The following is a 10918-nucleotide window of genomic DNA, read 5'->3' on the forward strand; positions in this document are numbered from 1 at the left end:
ATGCGTGCATGTGTGTGTGCGTGTGTGCACGCCTGCCTCTGTGCCTGTGGCTCTGCCTCACTTTGCTACAGCATCTGGAGCAGACTGGCCCCCCAGCGCTTCTTCCCAGCTGGAGGACCACGATCCACGACTTCATCTCAGGTCCTCCGGGCACCTTCTGCCTGCCGAGCTTGTCACTCCTGCCGCGACTGATGAAGGGACAATTTACCAGGCATTTACTGGGCTACTGGCAGTGGCCTCGAAATAGCCCCACGAGGTAGGTGCCCACTGACCCTCATTCTATAGATAGAGACCACGCTCAAGAGCCCCAAAAAGGCTACGTGTGGGGGGTTCAGCTTTGAATCCAGGTCTGTTTGACTCAGAGCCTGATGTCGGCCTGGAGGACACGGCCTCCAGCCCCTGACATAAGAACCCCCGGCCGCCCAAAACCGAAGGGCCGGCTACCGGAGGGCTCTTTCGGGAGAGGCCTGGGCGGGGGGCACCCGGCGATGCCGAGGGCGGGGTGTGGTCTGCGGGGGGACCTCTGTCCTTGCTGCACTCTGCTGCAGGCACCGGGCTTGCCCAGGGGGGCAGAGGAGGACGTGATGGACGCTTGCTCAGCTCAGCAGATGCTGCAGGCTCCTGCCACGCTCTGGGTCTTGGACCCGGGGATCTGAGGGCCCAGAGGCCCCGCAGGCCTTCTTCTGGGGCTCGAGCAGAGCAGTGGATGCTCACAGGCCGGCGAGATGGAGACAAGCTCAGAGGCCGTGCACGGGCTCCCGGGTGAGGCATCCGTGCTGACCTGGGGCCAGAGGAGCCTCCCCGGGGCTGCGGGGCAGGGCGGGCATGGCGACTGGGCCAAAAGACGGAGCCGAGCCACCCTCACGCCTGGTGAATCCCTGACGGAGCTGAAAGCAGGGACGCATCAGATATTCCTACGCCCACATTCATAGCAACATGATTCACGACAGCCCAAGGTGGAAACAGCCCGAGTGCCCATCAATGGGCGACCGGATAAGCAAAATGTGCTCCATTCACACAAGGGGGTATGATGGCTTCAGCCTCACCAAGAGGGCGACCTGTGACACCTGCTGCAGCGCGGACGGGCCCAGAGGACGCTGTGCTCCCTGGAGTAAGCCAGCCACAGAAGGACGAGGACCTGGTGAGTGCACGTATCTGGGGTCTCGGCGGAGCCAGGTCCACGGAGACGGTGGTGGCGGAGGGGTGGGGGCGAGTGCTTCACTGGGACAGGTTCCATGTGAGGACATGAAAAAGTCCTGGGTATGGATGGGGGTGGCGGGTGCACAGCAGGGTGACTGCGCTAAGTGTTACTGAGCTGGATGCCTAGAAACGGTTAAGATGGGGAGTTTTATATGTGTTGTTTTATCACAATTTTTAAAAAAGGTTTTATTTGTTTGAGAAAGAGAGCATGAGAAACAGAGAGCATGAGAGAGCGTGAGAGAGCGGGAGGGAGAGAGCGAGCAGGAGCAGGGGGGAGGGATAGAGGGAGAAGCAGACTCCCTGCTGAGCGGGGGCCCCGATGAGGGACTCGATCCCAGGACCCGGAGATCACGGCCTGAGCCCAAGGCAGACGCTTCACCCGCTGAGCCTCCCAAGTGCCCTTATCACAATTTTTTTAAAAAAAATTATTTATTTATGATAGTCACAGAGAGAGAGAGAGGCAGAGACACAGGCAGAGGGAGAAGCAGGCTCCATGCACCGGGAGCCCGACGTGGGACTCGATCCCGGGTCTCCAGGATCGCACCCTGGGCCAAAGGCAGGCGCCAAACCGCTGAACCGCCCAGGGATCCCCCTTATCACAATTTTTTAAAGAAGAAGGAGCCCCACGTGACCCCAGGTCATCCAGGGACTGTTCAGTGGGGAAAGCGTGAGCACAGGGTGAGCAAAGGAAGGAAAGCAGGTGCGGTGAAGTGTAGGGGGCCTGACACCCGGCCTCACTCACCCGAGCACATGCGCCCTCCTGGGACGGAGGGATCCCCAGCTCTCCAGCTGCGGGCAGGGCAGGGCGGGAGGGGGCTGCAGAGCCCCGGAAGCTGGGGTCCCCGCTGCAGGACACCTGCCTGGACAGGCGCGTGGCTCGGGTCGTCGCCGGGTCCCTCCAGAGGGGCTCCAGGCAGAAGCCATGACCGTCCGGCCAGGAGCCAGGCTCACGTGCTCCGTGGGGAGGGAAGCAGAGGGCCCCGGCTTCCAGCATGTTCCGCGTGCTCTGCCTTCTGCCCTTGGGCTTCCCTCTGTCCTCTCGCCCAGCGCTCCCTCACCAAGTCCCTCTCCTGGGACACGGGCGCCGTCGGGGGTGCAGCCGGCCGCAGGATGGAGGCAGGAAGGTGCTCGGCTCGACCAGAGCGAGGAAAGAAATCTCTTTTCCCGCTCGCCCTCTAAAGTGATCTCTTGAGGCTGATTCACAAACACGGTTGTCTGACACGCAGAGGGCACAGCTGTCATGTCCCTGAGCTCTGCCACGCGATCACTGGGGGTGCAGGGCAGTCGCCGCGGAGGAGCCGAGACTGGGTGGAAGCAGGAGCGCAGGGCCCAGGCCTAGCGTCAGGTGACCCCAGAGGAGCAGAGCGTGAGCTGGGGGGGGAGAAAGGGAGGAGGGGGGCCGGAGGGGGGCGGTTCCCACCCATATGACCTGCTGCCCTCCCCCTAACTTTGCCCCCGGTGCTGGGGACTGACCACTCGGTATGCCCGTGTCCTGCGTCTGTAGCCACGGGGTCATGGCCACCGCCCGCCACCCCCAAGGGAAACCCTGCAGACCTGGGCGACCACGCAGCCTGCGCACTCCACACCTGTGCACACGCACTCACTGTGCTACACACACGCCCGTGCACACACACCACACTATTTGCACAGCCCCATGCATATACGCTCACCGTACTACACACAGACAGCACGCTATACACTCACGTGCATACTGTACTACACACATGCTGCACTAGACGCACACTGGTGCACGCGCCCTCACTGCACTACACACCTATGCATACGCACGCCCCACAACACTCACACCGAACCACACATACACGCACACATACACAATCGCCTCCCGAGATTCTGGAGGCCACGGGTCTGAAGTCTGCAGGGGCGCGGGCACAGGGGCAGGGGCGCCCGGGAAGCACAGGCTGCTGTTGGGTCTGAGGGCCGTCCGCTGGCTGAGTTCCTCCTCGCTTGGGGAGGCCGGTGCTCTTTCTCTTGGGGCCCTCAGCTGGTGAGAGGCAGCCCACCCACACCTGGGTGGCTGGTTTGCTGCCTGGAAGTCCCTCGATTTCTTTTTTAAAGATTTTATTGGGATCCCTGGGTGGCGCAGCGATTTAGCACCTGCCTTTGGCCCAGGGTGCGATCCTGGAGACTCGGGATCGAATCCCACGTCGGGCTCCCGGTGCATGGAGCCTGCTTCTCCCTCTGCCTGTGTCTCTGCCTCTCTCTCTCTCTCTGTGACTATCATAAATAAATAAAAATGTAAAAAAAGATTTTATTTATTTATTCATGAGAGACACAAAAAGAGGAGCAGAGACCCAGGCAGAGGGAGAAGCAGGCTCCACTCAGGGAGCCCGATGTGGGACTCGATCCCAGGACCCCAGGGTCATGCCCTGAGCTGCTCAGGCTCAACTGCTGAGCCATCCAGGCGTCCCAAGCCCCCAATTTCAATGTTAATCCCATCCAAAAGAAACATGTCATAGAAACATCCAGAATAAGATTTGACCAAACATCCGGGCGCCACGGCCCCTCCGGGTTGACACATAGAATTAACCGTCACGCCCTCACCAGCCCGGGCCCCATCCCCCTGCCTCGCTCCTAGTCTTGTGCCCCAGGCACCAGCCTGTTGGAACTTTGATCCACCAGGATGCCCTGGAACCATGGCAGGGCGGCAAGTAGGCTTCCCCGGCGGGAGCCCCTGCTGACCCGCGGGTGCCGTCTTCTGTGTCGGGGGCCCTCTCACCTGGTGGGCTGGGCAGGGTGGGGGGCCTGTGCACCCCCCGCTCGCCATCCATGCACTGGGCGCTGGGTGCCCTCGCCGCAGGGAGAGCCTGGGTCATGGGCCGCACATGGTTTGAGGCCCTGCTCCCGCCAGAGCCACCCACATTCCTCCACCCACTGCTCCCCGGCACCCACTCCTGCTCCCCTGGGAACACCCCTCAGCACGGCCATCAAGGCCTGACGCGACAGGCCGCTCCCATGGACCTCCACGCTCCAGGGCTGCCCCGAGGGGCTGGCTGCTCCCCCTCCCGGGGCAGCGCTCAGGTGAGCGGCGGCAGGTGGCAGCTGTCTCATTCTGTCCCGCTGCCACAGGCTGGGCACGGATTCTCCTTGTCCTGCCCAATTGGCTGCTGGTAGAAGCCCACTTGGATCATCAATAAGCTCTGATTAGAGCCGGATCCAGGCTCCTGGCAGAGAGTAGGTCGGCCTCCAGCCCTGGGCCCCTCCCTTCCCGGTACCCGGTTCTGCAGGACGATGCCTGCCTGGGGCGCCACGTGCTGGCTCGACCCTGGCCTCCCTTGGTTCTCATGAGGGAGGAGGGACGAGGGCCCTCCCGGGACCTGGTCTACTGGCAGCCTGCCTCCCGCCACCTTGCTGCCCAGGCCACCTGCCTCGCTTCCCTTCCAAGGGCGGCGTGCCTGCTGCGTGCCCCCACAGGTTTGCAGGGGAAGCTGGCTGCCCGGCCATGTAGCGCCAGGGCAATACGGAAGCTGCCAGGATACGGGCTCCACGGGGCTGGCAGAGGGGGTAGGATGTGGGGTTCATGGAGGCTGGAGTGGTCTCTGGCCTCCGGTGGTCCCATTCTCTGGCCCTGTTTGCTCCTGCCAATTACTCCATGAACTACAACCCACAGGACACCAGAAGCTGCTGGCTGTGGGCACAGGGGATGAATGTACCAGAAAATAGGACAAACCCGGTCAGCCTGCTGGGCATCACATCTGCTCCAAGCGAGCAGACCCTTTGGAGACCCCCACAGGTGACCCACGCTGAGCCTCCCCTTAGCGGTCCTGGGGGGCAAGCTGTGGCCAGCCAGCAGGGCTGCTGAATCCACTCTGCTGGCAGAGTTGGGGTGACCCTGGGCATGTGAGCTCAGGAAGCGCACTTTCTGCAGCCAGGCTCCAGGGCAGTGGTGGGGACCCAGCAAAGGGGAGCGAGTTCTGGAGTTGGGATGGGCCTGGTCTCCACACAAGCCCAGAGATCTGTGGAGTGAGGAGTGAACAGGGCAGAGGGTGTCCCCTGTTGCAGAGCAGGACTCAGAGCAGACCCGCAGGGTGTGGACTTGAGAAGGTGCAGGGCTCTCCCTAACACCCGGTGCTGCGTCCACAGCTGGCAGCATGCCCATTTGGTCTGGGGGCCCCTCTCCGTGCTCTTCCCAACGCCCCTGTGACGTGCTGCTCTGGTGGCTTTGCACCTCCTGGTGTGGCTTGTGCTGGATTCCCACTCGGCTCCTGGGAGTTGCTCAACTGAGTCACAGAATAACACATACTGGGGAGATGGGAACTGGGAACGCTTGTGCATTGCTGGTGCAACTACAGCTGGTATAGCATAGCTAGTGCAACTACAGCTGGCAGAAGTACAGCTCATGCAACAGCTGGCGCAACTACAGTCGGTGCAACTACAGCCGGTGCAACTACAGTCGGTACAACTACAGCTGGCACAAGTACAGCTCATGCAACTACAGCTGGTGCAACTACAGCTCATTCAACAGCTGGTACAACTATAGTCGGTGCAACTACAGCCCGTGCAACTATAGCTGGTGTGGCGGCAGTGGTGGTGGTGGCAAATGGGATGGTAGCTCCTCGCAGGGTCACCTGAGATCCAGGCTTTGCACTCCTGCGGATTCACTCTGAACATCAGGGACTGCGAGACATTTGCACACCCACGTTTGCAGCAGAACTATTCACAGTAGCCAGGAGGGAGAAGGAACCCAAGTGTCCATCCACGGATGAAAGGACAGACAAAATGAGGTCCATCTGGGTAATGGGGGCTGCCTCAGCCTTAGCGAGGAGGGGACTCTGACCCAGGCCACACCATGCGTGGAGCTGAAGGACAGGTGCCAAGTGAAGAACCCAAACACCAAAAAAAAAAAAAAGAAAATAAAATAAAAAAGAACCCAAACACCGTGCGGTGCCATTTGCACGAAGCACACAGAGCAGTGAAGTGAGGCCCGTGGAGACAGAGTGGATGGGGACCCCACGCTGGGGGTGGGGCAGGCGTCTAACGGGGACAGGGTCTCAGATCTGAAGGATGAAGAAGTCCTGGCCACAGATGGTGGTGATGATGGTCACACAGCGGGGTGAGTGTTCCCAATGCCCCTGAGCGGCTCATGTAAAGCGGTCAAATGTAACTTTTTATATTTTACCACACGCACAACAAGGCAATACTCTCCCCATGCACCCGGGCCCTGGCCCCACGCTTAGCCGGGGTCCCTGCCCCCGCTACTTCCTCCAGCCTCTGGATCGAGCAGAGCTGGGTCTGTGTGGAGCCATCCCCACCAAGGGATGCTTCCCTTCTGCTTGACGCGGCTCAGGCCGGGAGCCCCACATGTGCCACAGACACCACCCTGAGCCACACGCCACACACACGCCACATCCATTCTTAAAATCACATGACTGAGAGAGAGAATTTTTTTTAAAAGATTGTATTTATTTATTCATGAGAGACACAGAGACAGAGGCAGAGACACAGGCAGAGGGAGAAGCAGGCTCCCTGCGGGGAGCCCGACGTGGGACTCGATCTCAGGACCCGGGGTCACGCCCTGGGTCAAAGGCAGACGCTCAACGGCTGAGCGCAGAGAGAGAGAGATTCTTTCTGTGAAATCCCCACCGCCTGAAAGTGTGTTCTCAGAGGTGATTGGGGAACTAAGCGCAGCTTTTATACTTAAATGGTTTCTTAAGGAGAACGGGTTCCCTTTCCCTCCCCTGCGAGCTCTGCGTTCATGGCTTCCAGCAGACGGGAATCAATCACACAAGTGCCTTGTCCCCAGTGACACACGCTCCCAAGTCTGCAGCCCCCTGCCTCTGCGCACCTGCTTAGCAGAAGCCAGGACACGATGTGTGGCATCGCCCAGGCGCGGTCTGAGCCCCGGGCCCGGAGAGAGCAGACTAGATTAAAAAACGTTCTGAGAAAACTTGAAAGTAAAGAAGACGGGGATTAATCGGGCTGAAACACCGTCAAGAGTAACACGAGGACTGGAATCTTCCGGAGGTTCTGGGAGCTCAGCGCGGCGGGCGACAAAGAACCTTCGGTGAGCAAGTGCCTTCCGCGCACGAGCCAAGGCCGCGGAGCCCAGGAGAGGGAGAGCGCCACTCATCTGTCCCCTGGCAGAGGGCGAGGGTGGCCAGAGGGACCTCAGGACACCGCCGCCAGGACAGAGGACGCTGGTGAATTCTCGGAGCCCGGAGAGAGCGCCGTGGGCTCTCCGGAGGTCCCGAGTGTGGCCCAGAGGTGGCGCGTGGACATAAATAACACACCTCTAATGACGCTGGGGAAACAATGCTGACCTGCTGTCAGATGGGCCGTCGCTTGCGGCCAGATGGTGGTTAGAATCCACAAGCGCTTCATCCTCCCATCTGCTCCCACGTACGGCGCCCGCCTCGATGGAGACCAGGAAGGTGGATTTTCCTCCAGATTTTGTCATTAGCTTCACGTCGCGTTGTTTAGTTGGCTTCACGGGCCATTACCGGGCAGCAGGCTGCGGATGGAGGGGGTTCGCGGGCGGGGCGCGGCAAGGACACCCTGGCTGCTCTGCGGGTGCAGCGGCCTCTCCTCTCTGCCTCTGGGGCCCTGGGGACCTGGGACGCCCCGTCGCGCTGCACCTGCTCGGGGAGGCTTGTCGGCCTTTGCCGCTTGTTCTTTTCCACCCAGGACGGCGGGAGCCAGAGAGGGCATCTCCCCCTTCTCCCCCTCTTTCCTTACTTTCTCCTTCCTTCTTTCCTTCCTCCCTCCCGGCAGCTGTGCCCGGCTGCTGGACACACTCATTTTCTCTTGTTTTATCTGCAGAAGAAAGCAGCTCATTCACTCGTTCCTTCATTCCCTCGTGCTCATCTGCTCACCCATCTGTTGAACAGGTCATGGAGCCCACACATGGCTGCGGGACCAAGAGCCACGAACTGTGCATAAGCAGAGGACTTTGCAGGGTCTCTACTCACAACTGCATACAAATCACCATGTGCGTTTGTCTAATAATCCCGTGAAAATACCCAGCTTCCGCCGTGTGCGTGATCCGACGTGGGGGCATGTGGGGATGCGGAGGGTGAGGCGTTTCAGGGAGGATGCACATGGGGGAACTGGGAGGAGCTCACAGAGGGCGTGTACCGTGTTCCACGAAGTGGGCAAGGACCTCGGGGATTTCCTCTGAGCCCCAGAGACCGGGTCCCCAAGGCCCAGGAAGGCTGTGTCCTGCCCCAGACTGTGGGTGATGAGCAGTGGAGCCAGTGCTCAGACCCAGCTTCTGAGGGGCTCCTTCCCTCTCATGGGGGCAGGATAAGGGCCGTGGATGTTGAGAGGGGGTGTCCTGGGTGGAGCCGCGTGACCATAGTCCAGGGGGAGGAGTGGCCGTGGTTAGGGGGCCGACGGGGGTGCCGCGTGGGAGGCAGGTGGGTGGTGGGAGGTCGGGCAGGAGCAGCGGGTCATTTGTCTCTCTGCTGTAACCACACCCCCCCACACCACATATACTGACCTTCTGGAGCCCATGGGGCCCGGGCAGAGAGGGGGCCACAAAGCTTCCAGGATGAGCACTTTGCTGCTCGGTGCGTCAGCGTGGCCCATCTGCTGGAAACCCTTCCATTGAGTTTTTATTTTCTGGATAATTGTTGGGGGCAGCAGCAGGCATGCTTCAGGGTCACCCTGTGGCTCACCTTCCTGACCCTTTTTCACAAGGAAGACGATGTGACTGGCCAGCTCAGGCCTCTTCCCACCACCCACTGAGGGGACCCCCACCCACAACCCGCACCCAGAGCTGGGCGTCCTCCCCCTGTGCCATGGGCACACCCCCTGGGCAGGTGCATTCTGTCCAGACACCCAGGAACAGAGCACAGGCTTCAGGTGGACACCCTGAGCCCGGGCGGCGGGGGGGCATCCCAGGCTGTCTTGTCAGCCCGCCCCCAACCCCACAACCTGTCGTTCAAATCCAGCATCTGCGTCTCGGGTGCTGCCCCTGGAGGGGACAATCTGGGTTCCCTGTGTGGCCATAGCACTCAGGCGCATGGCCCATCTGCCAGGGTCTTCTGGGGGTTTGGGGACGAGAGGGCTGGACTGGACTGCTGGGGGCAGGGTGGCGTGGAGACCGAGGCTGGGCTCCTTTGTCCCCACTGACCCAGGGGATGAAGGGTCACCATGCGCTGCCCTGGATCCTGGCCCTATATGTTCATGTTTTATTAAATCAGGAGGTGCCAATTTGCATCCTCAGCGTGTCCACAGAGATCTCTGTGCCTTCATGTCCCCCCCTTCCCCTGTTGCTCTGCTCCAATTTCAAAGCTGTTGCATCTTCTGCAGAACTTATGAGCTGCCTCAGGGATGCTGAAGAAATCAGCCCATTACACCATCTTACCCAAGACAATCCTAACCTTGGTAGGTGTGGGGCAAGGGGAGGGGGCTGGTCACCGTCTCCAGGCAGAGCAGACTGCACACCCCCTCCCCAGGGAAGGTGGCCTAGTGATGTGGGTCACCTGTTCCCTCCCCGGGAGGACAGGACCTCGGGCTATCACAAGGCCCCAAGCCTGCAAGATTGTTGCTTCATTGCCTGGAATGTTCCTCCCACACGTCAGAAGTGTGGGTTCAGGCTTTGAGTGGCTGGTTAGATGAATGACCCGAGTGCTAGATCTCTCAGTAAAGGGGGTCTGGGAAGTCTCGGAGGACCAGGGTGCAAAGCCTGCAAGACAGCATGCCAAGGGCCAGATCGGACCCTCGGGAGACACCAGAGGCCAGCCTCCGGGTCTGCAGGGGCTCATGTGCTGCCTTGATGCCTGCTGGTTTCAAGGGACAGTTTCCCGGTCAGCTGAGACACACCTGGACAGGGTAGCAGCCTGGGGTCAGGGCCCCTGAGGGGACCTGCAGGTAGTGACGGTGCCAGCCTCCTTGCAGTGATTCCATCCACAGCCTGGGCCTTGGGGAGACACCTGCACAGCATCTCAGCAGGCAACCAGTGGTGGGGTGGCTGTGGATGCACAGCCACTAGGAGCCCCTTTGGGAAGGACTTTCTATGGGTCCCAGCTGAGATATCCCACCTGTGGCTCAGATAGCTGCAGCCCCCGGGGACGGGCACAGAGCAGCCCATGGAGACAAAAGCTACTGCCTGCAGGTTGCAGCTGGGATCGAGGAGACCATAACTGACCAAATTCAGATGTAGGGTGTTGTGTGGTGTGATGGTCTGTGGAGCAAAGTCCATGGGGTGAGGAGGCCCGAGAGAGGAGGCTGGAAGGAGTCCTCACGGTGTGGCCGTGGCAGGGAGGGGCTCTCTAATGGGTCATCCGAGTGGCTCTTTTTACCTTAATGTTTTGTTTATAAGCTGTTGTTGGGAAGCGAACATTGGGACCTTGATTGTCTGGATGGACAGAGTGACCTTAGCCTGAGGGCATCCCCAGGCCTGGATGGGACACAGTGCCTGGTGAGAAGCACCATTAAGAGCAGACCATCCCAGAGGACCACCAGGTCTTACAAAACCACAGCCCAGCTCTGATGGAGTGGGCCCGGCAGCCGCAGGCCTCAGGTGGAGCTCAAGGGAAGGCACTTGCTCTTAAGGTGTAAAGGGCGGTGGACAGGTGTCCCTCCCCTCCTGAGCAAGAGCGGGAGCAGCAAGGAAGAGCATGTGGAGACCCTGCAGGGGAGCTAGATCTGCAGCCAGGGACAGTTCTGCAGCTCCGCTCCATAGAGAACCTTAGCATGGGGCAGAATTATTTTATTTTATTTTTTAAGACTTTATTTACTTATTCATGGAGACACA

This window comes from Canis lupus, chromosome 10 (assembly GCF_011100685.1).
Source record: "Canis lupus familiaris isolate Mischka breed German Shepherd chromosome 10, alternate assembly UU_Cfam_GSD_1.0, whole genome shotgun sequence".
Lineage (NCBI taxonomy): Eukaryota > Metazoa > Chordata > Mammalia > Carnivora > Canidae > Canis > Canis lupus.